This window comes from Poecile atricapillus, chromosome 28, assembly GCF_030490865.1.
Source record: "Poecile atricapillus isolate bPoeAtr1 chromosome 28, bPoeAtr1.hap1, whole genome shotgun sequence".
NCBI lineage: Eukaryota > Metazoa > Chordata > Aves > Passeriformes > Paridae > Poecile > Poecile atricapillus.
Window position 1 is genome coordinate 5,883,739 of NC_081276.1, and position 26,461 is coordinate 5,910,199.

Below are 26,461 nucleotides of genomic sequence, written 5' to 3' on the forward strand. Positions count from 1 at the left end.
TAGACTTGTACTCAGTGTTACTCCCTCCCAGCTGCAGAAAATAGCACTTGGACCACTTCCATTTCATGACTGAGATAGTCCAATGCTCCAATTCATCAAAATTCTCTTTTGAGGACTCTTGTTCCTCAGGGAAATCAACAACACCTCCCAGTTTGATATTGTTAGCAAGCTTGCTAATGGGATATTCAATTCCTGCATCTGGATCATGGATCAAAATACTGAACAGTACTGGCCCCAGTGTTAAGCCCCAAGGACACTACCTGTGACCACTTACCACCCAGACACAGCCCCATTCACTACAACCATTCAAGTCCTTCGATCCATCTGGCTCTTCACACACCACAACTCGCCCCTCCCACAGCTGCACAACTGTCAAGAAGGATGCTGTGAGAGGCAGTATCAAAAGCCTCACTAAAAGTCAGGAAAACTGCATGTAGCACCTTCCCTTCATCAACTTGGGGTGTGACCTCATCCTAGAAAGAAATCAAACTGGTTAAAGAGGACTTTTCCTCTGTGAACCCATGTTGAAGATTGCATTATTCTTCAAATGCATTTCAGGAGTATTCAGTAGGACCTTCTCTCTAATTTTTCTAGAAATTGAGGTTAGACTCACAGGTCTTTGTGTAGTTCTTTGTGTCTTCCCTCACACCATTTTATGGATTAGAATAATATTGGCTTGCTTCCCAATCATCAGGGAAGCCATGTGGCTGCCTACAGTAGAACAGATTGCTGCCCAAGGCAATCACTTCTAAAAGAAAAACCACCATAAAAACTTTCACACCCCAGATACTCTTTTTCTTACCCCCAAACCACTCTTCATCAAATGACCCAGCACACATTGATAATGTGAAGTGCTGGCTTATTTTGATGTGGAAAGCTCCAAGCAGTTTAGTGATGTCAAAAGTCACATTGATGGCTCTAAAATCACCCACCACAGACTTTCTACACACAAACCAAAGAGGCAGGGATTTGATTTTAGATGGGCAGGGTTAAAGTGAGAGGCGTGGCTTTAAGTCCTGGGAAGAGTGGATTCCACCCCTCTGCCTTGGGGGATGTGCCCTATAAGCCCGGGAAGAGTTGCTCCATCCCCAAATCCCTCATGGGGTGTCAGCCCAAGGTGTTCTGCCCTTCTTGTGTTGCTATTCATTGTATTCTGCTGCATTAACCCCTCCTATTGTACCATTATTGGTTTGTGCCCCTGGGGCTTCTCCCTTGCTGTGTCCCTGTTAGACCCAGACCCTAAACTCCACCTTTACTCTACCCCATAAAACCCACCACCCTGCCTCTGTTTGGGGTTCTCCCTCTCTGGTTTATGCTGGGTTAATTCCTGTGTTGGTGACACCCCAATAAATGGATTCCCGAGTTTAACCAAATGGAGACCCATCTTGTTGATTTCCCACATCAGTCACCACTGGCTGAACCCTCCCTGGACATGATGCCGTTGCAACATGTGATGCAACACCCAAGGAGATTTCCTACATGGGGGGGAGGAGTGCAATAGAGCTTAAGGACTTATAAAGAGCTAGAAAACAGGGAATCTTTGAATCAGCTGCAGTGCATCTCTTCCAGCCTGTACTGGACATTGAAGAACATCTGTCGTCTTTATCTTTTGTCTCTGTTAACGCAGCCAACATCAGAAAAGCCAACATCAGAAAAGCATCCAGTGTGCAGCACCTTCCTGTGAGCATGTTTTAGAGATAGAGAGTATTAAAATTCTAGTTGAAAGGAGATAGGAGATAGCCATGGCACACTCAGAGCGCTGGAGGGCCAAATGTGGGAGCATCAGGACAGGTTTGCATCCCCTTCTCATAAATTGTGTCATTTTGGTCCCATGAAGTTCCACACTTTTACACTGAGAGTACAATATTGTACAAAGCGGAGAAACTTCTTGAAATAGTATCTTGAATGTACTCTTTCACTACAGGCTCCGTAAAGACACAGCCTCCCATATTTTGGCCATGCCCCCCTCCCAGAGAAAAGACCAGCTTGTTTAAATGGAGAACTAGGGAGAGCAGAAATAAAAAGCAATCTTCAAATGTATGTAGTTGAAGGAAAACCCACATCAGTAAGGATATCAGTGTCAGATCATTCAGGGTTTAAAAAAACTTTTGTCAAGGATCATGCATGAAAGGTTTTTTAAAGCAATGGATACGAAAGGGAATGAAGGGGAGATCCCTGTTTCATCATCACTTGTGGTGACAGGCTGCCAACAGAGATTTCAGTTGTGAGGTCCGAAAAGAAAGTGTGTGGAGGGCTGAGCTGTTCATCTACTCACAAGTGACAGGAAGAATGATCTGCTCTATGCAAAAATGAAAAGCAGTAAACACAGAAAGAAAAACTCTTAATTCCAGTGACTCACAAAGAAACAGGAAATACCACAAAAAAGTACAGACTGACAGAAGAAAGTACTAGGAATTATTTGGGAGACATTAGGGGACAAAGAAGAAAATATTCTATCCCTGAGAGGATGAGTGGCAGCTGGGACAGAGTTAATTTTCCTCCTAGTAGTTGATACAGTGCTGTGTTTGAAATTTAGGGTGAGAGCATGTAACAAGAGCAATCTTGGACTGTATAGTGATAAAGTGAAAATGCCAAGACGAATCGCACTTGTGGGAATGATACAGCTTTCACATGGCAACATTAAATGCTTGAAACTGTTGAGATTTTTTAGTATTTAGAAACCCATATTGCTTAAATATTGCTACATCACAACAACAGAAATGAAAATGATATTATTTGGGCAAATTTCAAGTTGCTTGCTGAAGAAATTTTGCATTTAACTCAGATTCTAGGAAAGCTTCTATGAAAGTCTTCAATTACTTACTTACTTTGTTGTGCAGGCTCAGCTTCAGAAAAAACACAGCCAAATCTGACATCATCACTGAAATTTTCCTGCATTCAGTTATTCAAACATCAAGATGCAGGCTGTAAGTATTTAAAAAATTTTCTTCATGTGCTGCAAAGTTATGTACTGTCTGTATTAAGACAGTTTGCATCCATGGGAGCCCACAGTGAAGCTCCCCCTGAGCTGCGCATATTTCAGGCTATCAGCAGAGGTGAAGCGCACACTTTCCTCAGAAATGCACTGGTCATGAATCCAGTCTGTCCACTGGGCAGGCAGGTCTTTAGTCTATGTGTTCCATGGTGCTGAGGAGCCCTGCAGAGCCTGTGGGTGTGGTGCCTGTCACTGGACAGTGTTGGCATGATGCAGAGCCCAGTGCTGTGGCAGTAGGGCTGCATGTGAGGCAGGATCTGGGGGACCTGAAGGAGATAGGTTGTATCTGCATATGTAGATCTACACAGCATGTAGATCTGCAGAGAGAGCACAGTTCCACATGGAAAACATCTTCCAAGAGGTCAGGGCAGTGGTGCTGGTGAGAGGAGGTCAGTTTTATGTAGCAGTGATACACTGAGTTTCTGCCAGGGAGAATAAGACAGTTCTGCTGCCTGCAGAGAAGCTGTTTGATTGGAACCAAAGGGGACTACTCTCTGTTCCACGTGAGCTTCTTATGCCTTAATATCCCTTCGTGACAAGAAGAGAAACTACATGTAGGGAAATAAATCTACTTCATGCCTGTGTGCAGCTCTGCCTTCATTCCAGTGACTTGCAACAACTCTGAGGTCACAGAGCAGCAAATATTCTGAGCATGGGGGCGGGCTGCAGAGATCTCTGGCCTGCCTTTGTCCAGGCAATGGTCAGAAGAAGGCTGCGGTGGATGAAGAAATGTATCTGACTACTTCACATGGTCCAGATCAAACTCAATGTCAAACCCCTAATAACAGTTTCGTAGGGCCTGCATCTGGTCCATCACCCCTGGGACCACAGAACTCCCAAGACATCCCAGGTGGGACTAGCACTAGAGTCCAGAAACTCTGCTGTGCTTATGCCAAAAGGTTGAGAGAGGCGATCCCTCCCTTGCAACTCAGTCCTGGTGAGGCCACAGCTGGTGTGCTGTGTCCAGGTCTGGGTTTCCCAGTATGGTCACAGGGAAGAGAGTCTGTTGATATATTTTATATATTAGTAAAGGGCTGTCTGCACAAACCAGTCTTTGATATAAGTTGTGATATTAAAGGCTAAAGTCCTTGAAACCTTCCTGCAGAAGAGAGAGTAAAGCAAAACAATATCCCTGTGTATAAGAGAAAGAATGTAAAACTGTGTGTGTTAGCCAATAATAACTTGCTTAGCCCACAGACCCTGTAGAACCCTATAAAAGGTGTGCTAAAGATAGAAATAAACGGTGTTCACGTTTACTTCTGTGAAGAGTGGTGAAAAAGCTGCTGGACTCTCAATATTTAGCACCCAAACAGGGACACCTTGTGGGCAGGGGGGCTTCGGTGGGTCCACGCATGGTGGGACGAAGCCTTGGAGCGGATCTGAGCACAGACAGACGCTGCCTTGGATTGGTACTGGATAGGCAACCTGAGCGCGGTGAGATACGGTGCGGTTAGATGTGGAAATTCAGGTTGCTGGGGGAGACCGAGGTGCGGGGGCGTAGTAGAGGGGTAGCGACCTTCCCCCCCCCAGCCGTTTGCCGCTAGCATGGAAGCGGAATGTGTGGCGGTGAAAAAACTGCTTCTTTGTATTCTCGTTAAGCGAGGCGAAGCAGCCCGGGAAAAAGACCTGGATATGCTCATTATATGGGCTAATTGTCACGGGCATTTTGCAGTGCCCACACTGCTTTTCGTAGTTAAGAAATGGACAGATATAAGGGATCTGATATGGGAAATGGCAATCACGGAAAAGAGCAAGGACACTGTGTCTCTCGGTCGAACTTGGCAGATTGCAATTAATACCATAAAAAACAGAAAAGCAAGATATGCTGAGGCTGTGAGCCCCGTAATTCTACCTGCGTCACAGCAGCAGATGCCTTTACCTCCCACTGCTGGGCAAGCACTCCTATCTATGCTGCCCGTGGAAAGAGGGAGGCAGAGTCAGAGAGAAGAAAATAATGAGAAGGAAATTCCACAGCAAACGCTGAAACAATGCATAGAATCTGTTCAGTTACGGCAGGATGTGATACATCCGGAGCTATTTGCTTCACTTTTGGAGTCACTTTTAACACTACAATCTTATTTAAGTTCCAACTTTACTACCCTGGAAGAAAAGAAGCCAAATTTAGATTGGTTTCCACCCGAACCAGGGGGACATGGGGGAGCACTGAGGTGTGTGCAGAGAGCAGGGGCACCCTCGGGGCAGAAGCAGTGCAAGAAAAGTTCCAAGGCCATGCTGAACAATTACAGAAACAGCTGAGCAGAAACAGTTGGCTCAGACAGCTTCAAAGAGAGACAAAATAGCCAAAAAATCACGAACTATATGGTATCTAGTTCAAAATTCATCACTGTAATTAAAAGTTGATAAGCTGCAATGGTCATTGCTGTTGCCACCTGGCCCTAAGAGACTTTTCGTGTAATATCGCCTGCTTCTGTAAAAATTGTGCCCTTTTTTCCTCTATCGGCGAACAACGAGAGAGAAATTGAGAGAAAAAACTGCATTTGTTAAAGTGAACTTTGTGAGGTTTTTTCTTTCTCTCTGTTTTTCCTCTCTACGAGAGTATGTGGAGAATGTGAAGTAAGATAACAGCAGCAGAGAGCAGCAGCAGGGCGGGCAGTCCACCCCCCCGCTCCCTCTCTAAGAAAAAGCACCGAGATAGTACCCAGTTTGTTAAAAAGTCATGATTCATTGGTTTTTTGAATGTTTTTAATATACCGTTTTAGAGTTAATTTTGTGTTTTAAGTAATTATGAGTTTATGCAGTTGCAGTTTTTAGAGTTTTACTAGAGAAATTATTGTGATTCTTTGAAAGTTAAAAAAAAAAAAGTGTTTAAGGTGAATATTAACAGAAGTTACATTGCAATAATTAGTTTTAAAACCTAAGGTTAAAAAACGTGGTATGATTTACAGCTTCTAAGAAAACCTTCCAATTAATGTCATCTACAGAAGAGATTTGTGGTTTAAAAAATAATTAGTTAAGAGACCTTTACTGTACAAGACAAAGTTAAGGTAAAGTATATATTACCCATTTGCTTGTTTTTTCCACAATTTTAATAAGGTAATTTCAATGTGAGTTCTTTTGTTATATAAAACACATATAGCTGCATATATACCAATTTGGATTTTGGATTTTAGTTTAAAAATTGGACTTGATGTTCCTGAAAAGTGCTACAAAAGCTGAATGGCAACTTGCCAAATCCTGTGTTGTTGTTGTTTTTCTCTAGAAAAACTGCACTTTAAAAATCCTAACCAACTTAAGCATATACTAGGCAAATTACTGTTATGAATAAGTATTTTTAGTAACATTTGTAGTTATTGTGAGTTATTCTTAAAGCTAGATGACATAGAATTGTGATGTATTTGTTACATTTTTATAATCTCTATATTGAATCCATGTTATTGTTATATCATGTTTAAAAGGTATATATCAAACTTTTAGTTGCCTTTTTGTAGTAACAGAATAAGATTAAGTTATGTTTTTATTTAATATAGATTAAGTGTTAATAGAATTAAGAATAGTCAAGTTTTATTATGTTTAGGCTTGAATGTTTTTAAGTTAAGTTTTATAACTTAGGTATTCTTTTAAGGTTAAGTTTGTTATTTCCTTTTGTCATAAATAATTATTGTTATGTTTAAATATTGTTTAAATTGTTTTATGTTTTATTGGAGACACTTGTCTAAACGGCAAAGTACAGTTATTTTCCTAGAGAAATGAAGATAGCCACAACTGAAACAGCTGTGATAGAACACTGATGAACACCGGCTTGTGGATAGAAGTGAATGCAGTCTGTGACACCCTTGACTTCATCAGGAGTTCTATTTGTTGCAATCTTTGCAGTTTTTCTTTGTTATAGCTTTCTTAATTTTCAGTGTTTCCAGAATTTTAAGATGTACCATTGTTGAGGATCAGCTGCCATGGAAGAGGCTTCAGATTAAACCAACTGCTGAATGGTTTAATGGGTCTGGTACCTAAGGCTTCTGATCATTTGCTTTGTACAAATGCATTTTAACAGTTTGCTGTGCTGTAAGCAGCTCATAGCTGCTACTATTGAGAACCTTGTTTTATAAATATGTTAAGAGGCATCTTTCCAATTTAAAGCCTAGGCCCTGGCCAAGCCTTGACTTTACCTGGATAGAATGTTTGCCAACAGATCCAGATGTTTTCTGTCCCAAATCAGTATTTGAGTCACTTCTTGACTCAGCAATTTGACCCTATTAATATGACAGCCGGATCAATTTTGAAGTGGGCTTGGAGAATCATTTCCGGAGGTGGTTATCCAATCCTTCACTGATTTTTTTATTGTTTCTGTTTGTTTGCTAACTATGGGATGCTGGTGCAGTGTTTTAGTAATTAATAGTAGTTTTATATTACATATGTTATTAATAATGTTTATGATTTAATTGATTTTTAATTGTTATAGGTTCTTATTCATTGTGTATATGGTTTTGTGTTGATGTTGATGTGTATGACAGAAGTACATCTCATTTTTATTTAAAAAAAAAAAAAAACACGGGGGAAATTGATGCCCTAAAAGCATTTAATTAGTGTAATTCATTAACTTCAAGGGGAGAAGTGTCTGTGTTTTGTTGACAGGTTCCAAAAGGTCACCTGTCCATCTGACCACACTGTGTGTCTCTGAACACACGAGATCCAGTGAACAGAGATGTCATCACACAGCCTTGGTACTCCAGACATGTATCAGAAGTGGACCTGTCAGGACACAGTTGTGTCTGAACACTACACAGACAGTTTGCCCACAGAAATTTTATGTTGTTATTATGATGTTGTGTCTCTACCAATTTTTCAGTTATCTTCTGTTTTAAGATTTAGAAGGATCTGAAGAACAACCTGAACATCAAAGCCCTCAGTCACTGATCAGCTGCCAGCTGATCACTGGAGCAGTAAACATTCCAAGACTGAATCGTGTTAAATCATAGTCTGTTTGTGAGAGAAATTCTGTAGAAGATCTAAGAAAAGTGTAGAGACTCCATCTAATTGTATATAAAGCAAATTGTAGTTGTGTGTTTACCCTTTCAGCAAATTGCTTTCACGCTTAGACTACATATATACCAGAGCACGTGTGCTAAAAGTAGTTAGATAATAGTTTAAGATAAAGAGTTTAGTCTGTGTAGTAATTATTATGTTAGTATAAAGTATAAGTATTCCCCCTTTAAGAGCTAGTGTAAGCATCTTTGAAAGTTCATTTAACGTTAAAGTTTTAGCTGTGAGTTTGCAAGTATGGTGTCATTTGCATGGAACAAACTGCTTATAGTAATTGTGCTGTGTATAGTCGTGACCAGCTGTCTGCTAACTAACATCCAAAAGTGACAGAACATATGGGTCATTCTGGCACATTGAACTGGCCAAAGGTCAATGTGTTTGAGCCTAGCCACACCTGGAGATCCTTTTCACACCTGTCTCATGAGAGTCCCTGAATGGGATCCTCAAGCATTTAAAGGTTTAGTTAGTAACGAGACTCGACTGAATCGATTGGCAATGTTGCAAGAGTGCAATCGCACTGTTGGCTTCACATTAAGACAACTTGAAGCCTGCTGGCACGTGAAAATTCTTGAAGTTCTCAATGTTACCATAGAACCCTCAGAAGAATCAGATTTGTTAAGTTCCACCAATACCTCAGGTGGTTGGATAATGTTTGAACCCCCGACAAAAAGTCATTCTAACAAAGTAATGCAGCACTGGGCTGCAGTCAACCCTATAGCTGATCTCGTTACTACCATTGAAAGTAAAGCCTTTATTCGTGGTGCAATCTCACAGGACAATTACCAAAATGATTACCTAGTTCCATATTCCTAATCTGTGGAGACAGAGCATGGAATGGGATTCCTGCTAATCTACATAGAGGACCCTGTTATTTTAGGAAACTTACTTTGTTTCCATCCAAGCTTACACCAATTACTGAATGTAGCTGATAAAATAAAAACCAGCAAACAGTCAAAGTGAAGCCTGAATGAATTAAGGCTTAGCAACTCAAAAAATGCTCACTTGTTAGACTAAGAAAGAATTGAACTTAACATCCACAATGTTAAGTGAACTTTCAGCAAATGTGAGTAGTGTACGTCATGCAGTATTACAAAATCCAGCTGCAACTGACTTTTTGCTCTTAGCACAAGGACACGGTTGTGAGGAGTTTGAAGGCATATGCTGCTTGAATCTTACTGATCATTCAGCTTCCATCCATAAACAACTACAACAGCTACAGGATGGGTTACATGCCCTGAAAGAAGATAGTGATCCCATCGGAAGTTGGTTCACCAGCTGGGGCATCACTGAATGGTTGAGGTCTCTTGTGCTAGAAGGGGGACAGACTTTACTTACAGTGTTAATCGGGATGACAGTCTAAGTTGTGTGTTATCTTGTCTTCATAAGAGTATAGAATGAGTCACATCCAAAGTCTGGTTTGTGCAAAAAGAGGAAGGGGGAATTGTTGCTATATTTTATATATTAGTAAAGGGCTTTCTGCACAAACCAGCCTTTGAAATAAGTTGTGATATTAAAGGCTAAAGTCCCTGAAGCCTTCCTGCAGAAGAGAGAGTAAAGCAAAACAATATCCTTGTGTATAAGAGAAAGAATGTAAAACTGTGTGTATTAGCCAGTAGTAACTTGCTTAGCCTGCAGACCCTGTAGAACCCTATAAAAGGTGTGCTAAAGATAGAAATAAACGGTGTTCACGTTTACTTCTGTGAAGAGTGGTGAAAAAGCTGGCGAACTCTCAATAAGAGTCCACTGAAGTACTGCAGAGATGATGGTGGGACTGGGGCATCTCCCATGAGGAAAGACTGGGAGATCTGGGACTGCTCAGCCTGGAGGAGAGAGTGCTTGGGGTAGGTCTTAACAATCTACAACTGCAGGGAGGGTGTGAAGAATTCAGTGTCAGACCCTTCTCAGTGTTGCACAGTGACCACGAGAGGTGGCAGACATGAATTGAAGTACCAGGAAATTCTTCTTAAGCATAAAGAGAGTCTTTGTCACTGCAAGACAGACTGAACACTGGGGCAGATTGCCCAGAGGGGCTAGCAGGATGTTCTCCATTCTTGGAAATATTCAAAAGCTGTCTGTACAGAGTCCTGAGCAACGAACTATGGCTGACTCTGCTTTGGTCAGGGGGATTGCACTAGATGATATTTAGGGGTCCCTGCCACCCTCAGCAATGATGTGACCTTCCTTCTGCTGATGTGCTGCTGTGAGACAAAGCTTTATGGGACTTCAGACAGCACTAACACATCCTGTCCATGGCAGTGTCCTGAAGGTTATTTACATTTCTAATTAGCACAAGGACATGATCGGTTCTCCACTCTTCTCTCACCCTCTGACCCCTGCACAGCACTTCTGCACTGCATTGAAAGACAGACAAGAAAATGCTGCTTCATTAAAATAGCCACGTGCCATTTGTGGCTGTTGGACAGATTTTGAGGTCTCAGTGAAGGGGGAGCCATCAACCAAGTGGATCCATTGTGAGATACTTCTCTGGGAAAAGTTAAAGTTCTGACCACTGGCAGGACATAGCATTACAGGGCACTCTTGCCATGGTGTGTGGGATTGTAGAAAGTAACAAAAATTTCAGACAAAGACTGTGTCTGCCTTCTTGCCCTGTGCTCTGTTCTCTCATGTGGTGGAGCACAGCAGTCATCCCATGCCTCCTTCCTCTTATATAACACAGTGGCACAGCTTTTTGATTGCTGATATCTCTTGGACAAGAGATATCAGCTGATGATCAAATAACCTACCCCAAAAGAGGCAAAAATCTGTGTGTCCAGCACAGCAGAGGAGAGCTCTATTCTTCAGAAGGTTCAGGCTCTTGGCTGGGACAGGCCCAGTTGTCAGAACAAATGGATGGGAAACAATGACTGAAATGCAGCTGCTTTACACCATTGTCCTACTATTGTTAATGTCTAAGAACATAAAAAGGGGTTAATCTAATTAGCCGGTTTTACTCCTGGGACTGTCAGAAGTCAGCCAAATTAGGAATGCCCATTGCAAACCCTCTCCCAGGTTTACCAGCCTCCAGGGGCTGGTGGAAGAGAGGCAACATAATCCCAAGACAGCAGTGTTTGGTACAGCATGTACCATCACACCCTGCCACAGATAAGGCATGTGGCACTCAGTCAAGCCATGCTGCTAAAGGGATGACACTAGAAAAGCATGTTGGGTGTCCCCCTCAATGATGGCTGCTCCAGGCTCCCTCTTCCCTCTGCTAATGCAATCCCCCTTTTAGTTTTCATTGTTGAAAGCCAGTCAGACTGTGAAATAATTAACACTTGGAGCCCACTGTTTCTCTTGTCTCCAAGGAAACTCTGCTTTATGTTCAACATCAAAACCAGCAGAATTTTCAGTGAGAGAAATCTCTGCAGGTAGCAACAAGGAAGCAACCCAAAGTGGGGGAAAGAGAACTCTCTGCAGAAGGAGAGGTGTTGGAAAGAGTTATGCACAGTTAGGCAGATATGGAAGAGCAAGGCAAGGAGTCACTGAAAAATCTGTGCCAGTCTTTTCAAGGTGGACTTCTGGTGCTGGGCCACCAAGGGAGAGGAGTTAAATAGCCCATCCTCATATGGTGGGAGGGGAGGCTCAGTGCTTGCAAGGAAGGGACATGTCACTGCTCAGCGGTCTGAAAGCTGATGTTAGCACCTCTCAAATTCTACTGGGAAGCTACAGTCCTCCCACTGTGGGGACTGTCTTTTCAAGGATGGTAAAGGAGGAGTAGATGTTTCCACTCCCACCTGACTTCTCCCCATCAGTAGCTCAGTGCCTGTGATCAGGAGCATGAAATCCAGCTATTGTGCTATTGCCTGGGGTTTTTTTTCAGTCTTGAGGATCAAGATCTCTATCTTCACAGGGTTCATAGACCCCCCCCCCCCGCCCTTGGCTGGAGGCATCCTCACCCCTCATGCTATTAGATCTTTGCAGCCTGGCCCATTGCTTGCCCTTTGGAAGGGAAGTACAAGCTGAAAGCAGTGCAGCCAAAGAGACTATGTTGAAAATTTCCATTCCCAAGCCAAACTCAGCCATCTCTGCATTGCTATAGCAGCCCCCAGAAGGGCTTTCTGCTTAGTAGCGCATTCCTATTTCTTGATACCTGCCAGCTAGCTCCCCCCCAGACAACACCTACCACAACAATGGACCCAGGAGGAGAACAGATTGCTCAGGACCACTGACCTATCTCTGTGAGACAGCACCAGCTAAAGAGAGAGGAATCTGCAATGGGCAGGAATTTCAACCCAGCTGAGCTCTACAAAGACAGACCAGTGGGTTTGGGGCCTAAGTCAAATACTGGAAAGACAAATGCCACTCTCTGCAATGCTACCTACTCATGCCAAGGTCCTGTGATAAGGTTGTCTCACTCAAGCTTCCCACCAGCTTTTAACGACAGCCCAAGACATAGAGTCCCATTTTTAGAGCACCCCCCACTGGGCAGCCCCCTGTCCTAAAGCAAATGAGAGCTATCCCTGCTGCTTCCTCATGCACATGGTCAAGGAAATCTCCTGCCCTGCTTCAGCCCCTGGTACTGGAACCACTCTTATTCATGCATTCAGATTCACTAATAAAACCACTCACCTGGAACTAGTGCAGGGTGTCAAGCACAGAGGGAAGCAAGTAGTTTTTGTCTTGGGGATTATTCTGCGTTGTTTCTTTAATTCTTTCAAAGGCAGGAAGCAGGATTTTCTCCCTAGGAAGGTACAGTGTTAGCAGAGAGCTCTGAGCAATACCTCCTGAGAGAGGGAAGGAAGACTGTATATGCTCAGGATACATGGCAAAAAGGGGTGGGGGAGTGGCATGTAGGAGGAGACAGAAAAAATCTTTGATGATTGCTCCAGACCAGAGCACAGAAAGCACCTGTCACCAGGAGGCTGCATAGAGCCCTTACTGGGTTTCACAGTACCAGTGGGTTTGCACTTTCTTCTGCCTCCTCACGCAAGCTTCAAGGAGAGTTAGCAGGAACAGAGAGCAGGGCAGCTGTTAAATGAGAATCAAATCTCATTCCCATTCCAATTCTGCCCCTTACAAGTGTTACTTCCACAGGGGAGGTTGCATGCACAAGTCAATCCAGCAGCAACAGCTGAGTACTGGACAGGCAGGTCCTTCCCTAGTCCAATCTGTGTGCACAGGACCTCTGAGGTCCAGACACAGCCCTGTGGTTTGTCCAGATCAGCCTTAGGGAATAGACATGTGTCTGTGCTTCAGCCAAACTTCTGCAGTTTCTCTTTGATGTGTTAGGCACATCATATGGAGGAATCAGTGCACTGACATGCAAAGGAAATACAGTAGCTGTACAGTCTGTCAGGGAGACAGACTCTGCTTCCAAGGAAGTAGGCAAAACTTCCACTGCTTGCTGATTTCTTTATTGATTCCTGATGCAGTTTTTTAAATAAAAGTCCCACATTTCAAAATTTTGATCAATGCATTATGTCAAAACAAGTCAGGTTACAGGTGTGAGCACCACACAGAGCCCATTGCTGGCCTCTGAATGTGGCAGAGTGAAAAATTATATTCAAAAATCAGCACCAAAGTTACAACAGCACCTCTGTTTCTAGCCCTACCAGATACATCACTCACAATGAACATAGCTGTCTAATGAAAGTAGCCTTCTCCTTAATTCTGGTGGCCCCAGTGTAGGGGTTTTGCTGTGTGCTCTGGCTTTGGCATAGCAAGGCTGATATGTTGCATCTGCAGATGGAGCTTGCCACAGAGTTTGAACTCATCTAGTGAGGAGTAGGTCAAAGCCAAAGCGCCATGGTCATTTTACGGATGACCCTGGAAATTAAATCACCCCAAATCCTGTGTCCTCATCAGCTCTGTAAGAAGAGGACAACTGGATCTCCTCATGCCAGGTTACAGAGACCAACTCCCAGCATCAACTGGCTTTTTCAGACATTTATCATAGAATTGTTTAAGTTTGAAAAGAACTTTAAAATCATTGAGTGCAACCATAAATCAGGATGGTGATTAGATGGGGCTTTGCTCAATGAGCCATTTGGAATTATGACTGTTTCTGTCATTCCCCGTTGATTAAACTTGCTCCAGACACAAGCTATCACTGCATTAGGAGACAAAGACACTTTCTGAACCAAATAAATTGGTAGGTCTCACATGGCATCCATGATTCCATGGTTCACATGGCACTAATGACACCAATCTTCTTATTGAAGGTTCAACAGCATCTCAGGTCATGCAAGTGTCAACTGGGGACTTTAACTTCAAGTACTGTGCCCTGCAAAGTTTCAGTCATCTTTCCAGAAAAACACATATTGGAAGGGCCTATCCAAGAAAATATTTTTATTCCAAAATTAATGTTTCTGGTTTTGGGGAATAGGTGTGCTCTGCCTGTGCCATGCACCAAAACCTTCCTGCAGAAATGTGGCTGAGAGCCAGTTCAGCCGCAGAGGTAAAGGGAGACAGATTGTGCTGGCCCCACCTGGTACACGGTTGAACTTCTTTTCTTCTTCTTCTGGTTCACGTTGGCCATTGCTGGGGCAGTCCCAGAGAAAGGACATCTCCTATTCCTCATGCCTCTGCTTCTCGTGTAGTTTGGCCAGAAGCTGCTCTTGCAGAAGCTGCTCTTGCCCCTGACAGCACTGTTGGCACTGCTAGGGGTTGATGATCTGTAGCAGGGCACTCCTACCCTGGACAAGTGCACTTCTGATGCTACCCAGAGAGTGGCAGAGCAGCCACGCACTTGGCCACACCTCAAATGCTGTTCTATTCCCTGATTCCACCTCAGGCACCACTGTTTGGCTAACAGTGATTGTCCTTTCCACCTGAAGTTCAGCTTGGCTTCTAGAATCTGCTGATTTCTACCCTGGATTTTAATCCCCTGGTTAGCACCCATAAAAGCCATAAATTTGCAGTGACAAGTGCCTTAAACCTTCTCCTTTGGTAAGTTTGTCCATATTTTGACTTGTACCTGTGGCAAATTCCAGGCAACTTTGAATTGTTAAATAGGAAACAGAGCAGCAGCCTGAAGTTATGGAGGAGGTGAAGAGCTCTGCTCCCTCAGGATGGAGCTGCCTGATGCCCAGGCAGTTTTTCCAAGGTAAAGCAATCCTTGGGGAGCAAACCCCATGGTCAGCTAACTCCCCCAAGTCTTTTCTTGTTCTGTGAGTGCCAGGCACGCTTGATCATCCACATCAGAGGCCACATGATGCTCTAAGTTTTCAGCAATGGGTAAAAAGGAAACTCACAATTTCACCTTGTGAGAGGCAATGGGAGAAGATAACTGCACCTCATGTCATGGAGTCACCTTACAGAGGGTGTTCTGATGCTATCCTTGCACAGCTGCTTGGAGAGCTTGATGGAATTGAAGGAAGGGCTTGATGGAAAACAGCCTGGAATAGCTTTGCAAAATCAGCTCCTGGAAATTTCCTCCACAAAGCACCTTTCAAAATGATTTATGCTAATTCCACTTGTAGACTAAAAATGTTACGTAGGGACAGAGCAGTTTAGCACCCTTTCTGTCTTTAGATACATCCTCAGTCTGTATTGATGCCTTTTTCTCTAATCCTAGAAATATGAGCCAAGCACAGTTAGGGTGATAAAAAGTGACCTTTATATAAGGATCTTTAGGTGCACAGTCCATTAGGTGGAAAATGCTGAAGACGATTGCTCTGCGTAATCTGTGTACAATTTTTATAGATTCTGCAAATTAACATATCTGACAAGAGCCCCCCAATTAGAAGCACACTCCATGAAGAAATGCCCCCTAGCTCTAGCACCTTCTAAATCCTCCTCCCTCAGATAAGGACCAGGCCCTCTTTATAAAAATATGTCTTCAAGAGCTGGTTTCAACCTTGGTTTCTAAGGAGAACCAAGATAGCATGGAATATGTTTTGTCTTTCTGCCTAGGAAAATACTGAAGCTAAGTTAAAATAATAGACTACAAAGCTACAAATACAATGTGAAAAGAATACAGAAATGTCGCTAAAGGACACGAAATTATTCACATGACCACTCTCAGTGTCAGAACAAAAACCCGTGACTTTATTCTCTGACTCCACTATTTATAGATTCTTGACAATGACAGGGATTGGATAATTAAGCTACCACCTTCCCAAGCACACTGGTCATGAGAAACGTCCATCAAAAGATGTTTCTTAAAAGGAATGTGATAAACAACTTATGTTTATAGGACTTTCATGGGAAAATAACTAAAACTATGAAAACATTATCAGAAGACTTAATTTCCAGGACGACACAGAAATATATATAAAAGAAAAAAAGGTATAAATCCAGATGGAATCAGTATCTCTGCCCAAATTGGAAAGACCCAGGTCCTAAACAAGTGAAGTTCTGGGCAAATGACTCTTGAGACAAATATTTACAAAGGGCTTGTGTGTCTTCTTTATCATCTCTGCTTTTTAAGAAAGACTGATTTCTATTGGATCTTTAAAAAGCAAAATACCTAAAAATGGGCTAAGAGTTGACTCATAATGTAAGAAGGTAAATCTCTCATGTGAGTCTCTGTTAGAATGCAGTTAAAGTGTCCAGTTTGGACACACAACCTGGAGGAGGCATTGAGGCTGTGGGGCCGGGATACAAAACCCAAGTATATGGTTGTATCGACTGTCCCATGGCTTTCCTGGCTTCCAGTAAGCACTTTGCTTATCAGTCTTCTGAAAGTGCTTGATTTCTCTGAACTGCTGGTACAAAGCCCTTCAGGACCAAGTTGTACTGAACGACAGGTGTGACAGCCCTGTCAACAGAACATGTGGTAACTGGGAGGATGGATATGGACCATCCATACCTAGACCTGTCCTAGGATATGGATACTTTCTGCTGGAATGTAAAAAGACACTGGGATATTCCCTGCTGCTAATTATCGTGGGGAAAGATGTGATTTCTTTGTGTGTTAAGCAATCCTTCAGCCCTCCCTTCCCTGGATTTTGCAATTCTATAGTCTTGTTCTCCTTGTTACAGTAACCTTAATTTGGGGTTTGGTATTAATTCTGTCTCCTACATTGCTCACTGGCCCTGGGAATGGAGTCCAATTATGCAGCTGTGACCTTCATTACAAGTTAGCAGACTTTCTGCAAATGAACTTCCTTCATGTTTTGCAGAGCTACTCAAATAATGGAATTTCCTTCCTATGGGAAATGCCAATCTCTCAACATCTATTTTTGCCCTATTTTTTAACAAAAAGTCAAAATTTCAACTCTTGCCACACACGAAGCTCAGGAAAATTCAGAAATGTAAATAAATGTTTTGATTTGAATCAGACAGATGTAATTCTACTCCTACCTAAGTCATAGCTTTTCTTCATGTGAGTGCCTCTTTTTTTTTTTTACCTCATTTTTTATAGACTACAGGTCTCATGGTGCTCTGCAGTGTCTCTGTAGCCAAACTGCTATGGTGCATTTTCCTGGATGCAGCCTGGAGGGAGGAGCAAGGGCCAAGGAGAACAGGGTCCAGAGAGCTAAAAGAGAATATGACGCTGTTCTCACTGACAGCACCTGCCAGGATATTTGGTTAGAATTTCTGATGGGACAACAAAACAGATAGTGAAGCTAAAAAATTATATATCCAGTGACAAAAATTATTACCTCCAAATTTTGTCTGGGCAGTTTCAACAGATGAGTGAGACAAAGTTTTGTGAATTTCTGAAGTTTCTGTCATTCTGAAGTGTCCTCATTTTCTTCTTGGCTCTGCTGAGAATGTGTGTGACAGAGGCATTTTAGCTATTTTGAATCCCAGCTCATGCTCCCTGCTTCTTCCAGGTGCACTGGGAACTTGTGCTGCACACTGCTAGGAGGAGTTCTGCACTGGGAGTTTGTGTGATTTATTATGTTCATTTTTTATTTTTAGCAATCCCTGTAAATCACTATATACAGGCACAGCCAGTGTGACCTGCAGATTCTTACAGTGGTTCCTGTGATGCCTGACTTTTCAAAAACACCATTTTCCTCAAACAGTCTGAGAAACTGCACTGCCACTGCCACTGGAAAATAAATCCCCTGCTCCCATCCTGAGAGGTTCCCTGGTGGAAACTCACTTGATCCCCACAGCATGACAAGCTGAGGGGTGAGGAGTCATTTTGATTTATTTCCTTGCCCTAATCCACCTCTGGCTCTTCCTCCCAGCCCCATGCTTGTCTGCTGCACTACAAACTAGCAGTAGTTCTCCCTGACCTACTTGAGACTTGGTTCAAGTTTCATCACAAACAAGTTCTTTCTATAATCCTTTTTATTTTCACTTGCCTTACTGTATTTGTACATTTATTCTACTTTGTGTTTTACCCATTACTTAGGAATGCAGCTTTCTTCCACTGTTTATGCTGCACAGAGACAATTCCAATGCCAATGTGGTACTGTCTTTTAATTTCTTTTCTTCCTTTCCATGAGCAGGCTGCATCTTTCCTTCCTTCTCATCTCTGCTCTGCCTCTTGCAGCCTGTGGTTCTCTGTTCTTTACACTGCACAATTGGCCTAGCACTCAGCAGTGCCTAGCACAGTGGGACAGCCACTGCCCTGGTCCTGCTGGCCATACTATTGCTGGTACAGGCCAGGTGCCACTGGCCTTCTTGGTCACCTGGGCACACCTGGGCTCATGTTCAGCTGCTATTGAGTAGCACTCCCAGACCTTTCACCGCTGGCAACTTTCCAGCCACTCTGGCCCAAGCCTGGATTGTTCTGTGAGGTTCTTGTGACCCAAAGACAGGGCCCAACCCTTTGCCTTGTTAGCCTTGGCCCATTGATCTGGCCTGTCAAATTGTCTCTGCAGAGCATTCCTGCCCCCCAGCAGATCAACATCCCACCCAGTTTGGTGTCATCTGTGAAATGACTGAGGGTGTCTTTGATCCCCTCGCCCAGATCATTGATGAAAACGTTAAACAGGATTGAGCCCAAAACTAAGTCTGGGGGAACACCACTGGTCCCAGCTGGATGTGACTCCATTCACCACTATTCTCTTGGTTCAGATGTCCAGACAGCTTTTACCCATCAAAGACCACACCCGTCCAAGCCATGTGCAGACAGTTTCTACTGAATACAGTGGGAAACAGTGTCAAAACCTTTACTAAAGCTGAGATATAAAACATGCACACCTTTTCCCTCATCCACTAAGCAGGTCACCTTGTCATAGAAGGAGGTCAATTCAAGCAGGACCTGCCTTTCATAAACCCACACTGGCTGGGCCTGATCCCCTGGCTGTCCTACACATGCCATGTGACAGCTTAAGATGATCTGCTTCATGACCTTCTCCAGCACTGACTGGCCTGTAGTTCCTTGGATCCTCATTCCAATCCTTCTTACACATGTGCCTTACATTTGCTGACTTCCTGTGATCCAGGACCTCTCTGGCTGACCTGGAACTGCTGGTAAAACATGTGAGAGAGTGACATGGTGAGCTCTTTCACCACCTCCTGCTGACCCTTGGACTTGTGCTGGTCTAAGTGGCATAGCAGGTCACTGGCCATTCCCTCTTGGATTATAAGGTCTTGATTCTGCTCCCCATCTCTGTCTTCCAGTTCAGTGGACTGGGTATCCTGAGGATAACTGTTCTTGCTACTAAAGACTGAAGCAAAGAAGGCATTAAGTACTTCAGCCTCTTCCTCATCCTTTGTGACAATGTTGCTCACCACATTCAGTAAATGATGGAGATTCTCCTCGGTCCTCCTGTTGCTGATGTATCTATAGAAACACTTTTTGTTATCTCTTACAGCAGTGGACAGATTAATTTCTAGCTGAGCTTTGGCCCTTCTAACTTTCTCCCTGCGCAACTTCCCAACACCCTCATAGTCCTCCTGAGTTCCCTGCCCCTTTTTCCAGAGGTGATAAATGCTCTTTTCCTCCCTGAGTTTCAGACAAATTTCTCGGTTCAGCCAGGCCAGTCTCTTCCCCACTGGCTCGTCTTTTGGCACATGGGGACAGCCTGCTCTAGTGCCTTGAAGATTTCCTTCTTGAAGAATGTCCAGCCTTCCTGGACCCCTTTGCCCTTCAGGGCTGCTTCCCAAGGGATACTCAGTCTCCTCAACAGACCAGTATGAAACACTATGTCACTTCATTATCGCGTTGTCCAAACAGCCTCAGTTGTGACATCCCCCACCAGTCCATCTCTGCTCACAAACAGCAAGTCCAGCAGGGCAGTTTCCCTGGTTGTCTCACTTTCCAGCTGTGTCAGGCAGTTCTCTTCCACACACTCCAGGAACCTCATAGACTGTTTTGTCTCCACTGTGTTGTATTTCCAGCAGACAACTGGCAAGTTGAAGTCCCACACAAGAACAAGTACCAGTGATTGTGGGGATTTTCTCAGCTGCTTATAGGATGTTTTGTCTGCCTCTTCTTCCTGGCTGGTCAGTCTGTAAGTCATTGACATTCCCCCTTAACCATAAACATAAGCATTCAACCTTATAATTGATAAAGGTGATGCCTTTATCAGCCTGAAATGCCCAGCAGAATGCACACTGAAACGCACACATGATGTAGAGCTATGATACTTTCATAAGTTTAGCATATTAACATAGTTGACAAGAACTGCCAATTAGAAGTACAGTTAATGAAGTAATTCCCCCCTTGGTTTAGCCTCCTGCTGAAGCCTCCACCCTTGGTTCTAGCCCTACATTGTTTATGTCTGCATACACAGGAAAGCAGAAGAATGGCCTTGGTTCACTGAAAAAGTAAGATTAGAATAGGATTCCAGGAATGTGGCCATCTTAAGAGAGTACTGGAAAAGTACTGAAGTAAACTAGGAAGCTATATAACTATACTATACAACAATAGTCTACAAAGCTATGAATATATGAAAAATATATAAAAAGCAAAAATCTTGTGGCATCAATTGCTATCATTAAGCTTGAGCCAGTCAAATCATTCCCTCACACACAGAGTTACCACAATTCCCCTTCCTTGCCTGTCCCTTCTGAAAAGTCTACAGACACCCAGGGCACCACTCTAATCATATGAGTTATCAAACCATGTCTCTGTAATGGCAACTATGTCACAGTTTTCCAGCTGCACCACAGCTTCCAGTTCCTCCTGTTTGTTGTCCATGTTGTGGGTATTGGTGTAGGTGCATTTCAGTTGGCCTATTTATCTCACCACCTCTTTGGAGGGAGAGCCCCTAATTCTTACATTACCATTCTCAGATGATTCTATGGTTTCTAACCCATCAATAACTCTTGTTTCTTTGCGCCACATCAATCTCCATCCCTTCCCCAAGCATGAAGATGACAGACTGAAGGACCTCACTAGCGCACCATCTCTCTAACATCAACATGCTGCCCCCAGGCTTATCTCTAGTGAGCTTGGGTTATTCCCCTTTGTAGTTTTTCTCACTTTGTCTTTCCACTGCTCCATTCCCTCCTCAGCAGCAGTTTCCTGCTGCTCTTCCCTAATTCCCCAGCCTCCCTGCCACCACAGGTGGGTGATGATGAGGTAACAAAGAATGGTTAGGGAGAAGGGAATCCCACCCAAGAATAAGAGTTGGGTTCTTAGGAAGCAAAGGTTACTGGGTTGGAAGCAATCACTCTGGAACAGTTTCTGGCTTGAATGATTTAGAAGGTCCCTGGTAAGCCAAGAATCTTCAGTATAGTGATGTTATGCCATAGGACAACCATGGTACTAGGAAGGCCAAAACTGGAAAAGCAGCTGTGTTGAGAGGAGCTATGTTTAGGTAACACTATATTGTTTGAAGGCATCTTTTATGTAGCCAAGCAATTAAAAAAAATAAAAGGAAACAATCACTGGCAGCAGCAGCAACAGTCTTCTGAACAGATGTGGACACAATTAATATTTGTTCTGAGAGTGGTTTGTTTCTGTGGCTAAGACTGCAATAGAACACCTTCATGTATATCCTGTTCCATGTCAATAGACTGAAATGTCTGAACTGGCAATTAATTATTTCAGGGGAATATCTTGCATGATTTTGCAACAACAGCACATGACTTTCATTTGGGCATCCTCTATTAATAAGTTGTACAAACCAGAGGATGTCACAAAGCCTTTCTGTTGCTTCAAATAGCTTGGTCTAATACTGCTATGGGCAGTCTGCCTTCTCTGAGCTGGGAAAACAGGATGGAAAGGCTTCGCTTCTGCTGCTCTGATGATATATTTGTCCAGATTTAACTTGGCCAATTTTCTTTGTTATTTTCCATATGGTATTACCATTGGTATTGTGCCCTTCTCCGACAGCACCCAATGCTGTGTATTTGTATATGTATTACAAGGACAAAAGGGACCAAGTGTGATCATCTAATGTGACCTCCTTTTTCAGGACAGGAATAGCCCTGTGTTAATTAATTTTCTTTTAACTAGAATATACTATTTTAAAGAAATTTTAGAACCTGCATCACTGTCTTCTGGTGGTCATTAATCCACCAGTTTCAGGCAAATTATATAAGCCTGGGTCTATCTGACCCTGGAAATGATGCATAATCACTAGAAGAAGCAGTCAGCTGCTGCTGTAGAGGAGCTGAACTGAACCTACTAATGCTAATGGTAATGCTGACATTCACACACCAAGAGGCGGAAGCTTTATCACCATGGATAAGCAAACACTCATGCATACAGCACCTGCAGGCAGTCATAGAGACTAAAATGCAAATGAGGTCTGTGGTATGAAAGTCAAAGTGGATGATCCTGCAGCTGTCACTGGGACAGCAGCACCTCCAAGTTTTTTCCAGATCCCACTCAAATCTCCACTTCCCTCAGCATGGCTCCTCTTCCTCTCCTTCCAAGTGAGATCCTAAACTACAGACGGAAGCATTATGTTGACTTCTGGGGTTTGATTTTGCAATTTTGTTTCCACTGGGAGTCTACCCTGTAGATGGCTCTCTTGAAGGAGAAGAATTAAAAACCACAAGACTTCAGAGAATGCAGACAGCTCTAGAGGAAGTCTACACCACTGGCTTTCCTTCACTGAATTGCAGAATCCCCTAAAACCATCTGCTTTCAACCATTCCCTATGGACTTTGTATTTCATTCTCTCAAGTTTTGTCTAGAAAAAGCAGACTCTACCTCCCTCTTCTTCATAGACTTTATTTCACTCTGTTAATGACACTCTTCTGTCATGCTTCTTAGGCTCCTAATTTTGACAAAACATCAAGGGGTACAGCCTTGCAATAAAGACCCCGAAGTGGAAAACTCAAAGGTTCCCAGATCCAGAAAGAATCTCCAAATCTCCCCCATTGTGAAGTATCTCATGGAAGCTGTATCAGAAAGATACAGGATCTCCTCTTTCAGAATGCAGGTGACACTACATGTATTTCCTTGTCAAACTGCCTTTGTTGTCAAATGATATACCAATGGCATATGCAGCTATCTGCCTATCTTTGTATCTTGTCCTATCAGCAAGATTTCTGCCAAATCACTCTTTTATGTATTAATATATTAACATATTAATGCAGTCTGAAGGCAATAAATCAGCTTTCAAATTAACAGTTGAACAGGTTCAGCTTCATAAGCTTTGCCCTTTCTGCTACATCTTTGAAGTATTACAGGGGGAAGCATGGCCACATCTTCAAAAATTTCTCCAGAGCTCATTTCTCGGGCATTGGTGTGACCCCTTTGGTGCTACAGAAGGGTTTGTTGAGCACACTTCACCCACTGAGACTGCACAGTTCTGGCCCATGCAGGCAGCCAGCACAGACAGTACTGGGCTATAATTTGGAAGGCCTCCATACATGGGAAGGGTGCTCCAAGTTGGCTGTCCTGTGCCAGCACACATCACAGTGGTGTACAAGCAGTCACTCAGTATCAGGGATCACTCCTGACTCCAACCAAGCATCCTTTCCAAATTCCCACACAGGGAGTTTTCTCCCCATCCCCTCTCATGGGTCATAAAGCAGATGGTTCATGAGGTGGCCCCAGATGCCATTAGGTGTTAGGCTGAGCTCAGGCAGGCATGTGGGGCTCAAGCCCTTGCTCAGAAAAGCTTGGAGTGCTGCTGTGCTGGCTGCACGCTGTCAACAGAGGCAACACAAACCATCTCACAGCTCATTACAGAAACTGAGCCAAAGGGAAGGCACGTTCCCAGCTTATCAGGCCACCTCCTCTGTGAGCTCTCTGATCTACTTTTCCAGTGATTGTTCCTGACCTAGGAGAAGCCCCTGAGAAATCTCACTGTTCATAGCCTGCAGCTAAATGGGCATCTGCAAGCAGCTATGGTGGGGAGACAGCAGCATGGCATGCAAAGTCTGATTAACCAGATGGAAAATTCCACTCTTCTTCATCACAGCACACCATGCTGAAGAACTTGGGAAGCAAACCAGCTGTGTGTTTATCTGCTTGCCAGGCTGCTGCTCTGCTTTGGTTCCATGAATTGTGTACATTTGCCAGGATACCTGAACTATCTGCTCAGCCTTCTTTTAGCACTGTGATAAGAAGTGCCTCTGGAACAGCATCTTGCATACTTTGCTCTGCTTTGAAATATTTTTTTAGCACTGCTGACAGTCAGTGCAGTGCAACATGAAGGGTGAAGCTCCAGCATGGGGACCAATGGAACCGACCTCTCCTTCAGCTCCATGCTGAGCACAAGAATCCTGTTCCCTGACGCTTGCACTCTTTGTACTTCTGCTAAGTAATCAGCTGTTGACATCTCCTCATCCCAGGTTAACTCAAACCCTGCTACCTCGTGTAAAATTGGTCAAACTTACAGACTCTTCTTACTTAAAAGACATGAATGATAAAGTCACTAATGAATGCCAGCCTTTCAAGAATTCAGGCATCCCGGCTGATGGTCTGAAAGCCTTTGTGTGCTCTTTGACTTGTTTGCCCCTCTTTCGGGTGCTTTTCCACACACAAACAAACTTTTACCTTCCTGATCTTCAGCTGTGCTCACAGCAAGTTAATTTAGTTCCCTGTGAAGAGGTGAGAAAAGCATGCGAGTGTCTGAGCAGAAAAGCTACAATGACACTCAGGTCACCAGTGTACAGCCAGTGCTAACCAACGGGAATGAGTCCCATGGGAATTACACAACTGTAAATCCTGTAAACTATGCTTCACACTGTGAATGTACTATTGCTAGTTCCCTTGCAACACTATGCAATCAAATTATACAAAACCAGCAAATAAAGAATTCATTATTAACATATAATATTATTCAGACTCTCCCCTCTAACACTGCTATACCATGAAGTGTCTCACTAATGGCCACAAGGCACCTACTCCTCTGATCACAGCAGGGAAGAGGAAATGCAGAACAAGTGGCTCCACAAATGATCCCGAGCCCGGCAGGGGTGGGAGGAGGCCAGTCACCCACGTTATATCAGAAACGTGCTTAGGCACTACCAAGAAGGGCAATGAGCCTCAGGAAAGAAGTGTTCTCTGAGGGATTTTATTTAGGTATGCAGTAACAAGGTCATTTAGTAAGGCTTCAATTCTGTTATATGCTTCCATTGGATGAGGTTTTATATACATATATGTTTCATCCATTTGTTTAAAGTACTGTCTCAAAAAACACTTGTTGGGGGAGGTCTGTTAGCACTTTCCAAGTCAGATAATTTAAAATGTGGTGGCAGAAAATACAATTAAATTTAAAGAAGTGGTGCTTGTTCAGTCTAACAAATCAGACATTTAGCACCAAAAAAAAAAAAAAAATACACACTGAGTTCTGGGGTTTTTTTCCTGCATTTTGCATAGCTGTCGGAGAACATGTAAAAGATTGATAGAAAGCAGTGACATAGCCAATATACTGCCTTAGGCAGTTCAGCTCCTTTACAGCCCAAGAGCAAAGCTGCTTCTTGAAGGTCAGAAGTGTATGAACTTCTATTCACAAAACCTGGATTCATGTAAAATCTGTAAGGACAAATTATATTAGTGATACCTTATCCCCTCTTCCTGTGATGTGGGAAATGCACTAAATCTCTGAAAACCAGAAATGAGAAAGAGTATTTCTGGTCCTTTCAAGTCCCTTAGCATCTTTAATACTTCCCTGGATCGAGAATCCTGCCCACATTTGGGATCTCCTGTATAATTAACAAAGTCTTCATGCAAAATTGAGCAGAGTATTACCTTTACAGAGTGCTCACCATACCTTCGAACTGTAGACCTGGAGAAAAGCTTGTAGAGGGCTCGGGGGGAAGGGGGAGCTCTGACTGTCTCAGGAACCAAGCTCTGCCTGTTCAGGTCGAATGACAGGCTCTGCCCACTTCCAACTGCACAGTAACGCCAGGCACTGAGCTTTTGAAGATGGAAAGCAAGCCTTTGGAGAGGAGGGGTTAGCCACAGGCATCACATCCACAGCTCGTCTCTTATTCCTTCTTTGTGCCCGTGACTTCTGCTGGCCCCAGCGAGAGAAGCCCGGTTCCACCCCCAGCACGAGGCTGCTGCCAGGCCGGGCCGAGCGGGGTCAGGGCCGGCTGCAGACGGCGGGGGCCGGGTTATTCCCCGCTGCTCTGGGCAGGCTGGAGCAGGCGCTCATGGGGCTCAGGGAAACGCCGGGCAGTGGCGTCTGGGCTTCTGGCGGGCTGTAGCGGCAGAACACAAACAAGAGCCAGGAGACCTTGATAGGGAAGATTTGTGCTCATGTC

At 43.6% G+C, this 26,461-nt stretch overlaps 1 protein-coding gene across 8 annotated transcripts in view; it reads right to left on the reverse strand.

Annotated features, from left to right (window-relative positions):
- The window catches only part of LOC131589301 (excitatory amino acid transporter 4-like), a 42,898-nt gene extending 16,671 nt beyond the window's left edge, over nucleotides 1–26,227 (reverse strand). For 2 of the 8 annotated variants that reach the window (XM_058858604.1, XM_058858597.1), the window contains exons 1-2: nucleotides 25,966–26,224; nucleotides 12,563–12,674 (exon numbers count right to left, since the gene is read on the reverse strand). The gene's annotated coding sequence lies outside the window, so the exon portion shown is untranslated. Of the gene's footprint in view, nucleotides 1–10,737; nucleotides 10,826–12,562; nucleotides 12,675–17,541; nucleotides 17,647–25,965 lie in introns of those variants that run through there. The other 6 variants (XM_058858600.1, XM_058858598.1, XM_058858605.1 and 3 more) reach the window with 6 other exon arrangements.
- Nucleotides 26,228–26,461: the final 234 nt, after the last annotated feature.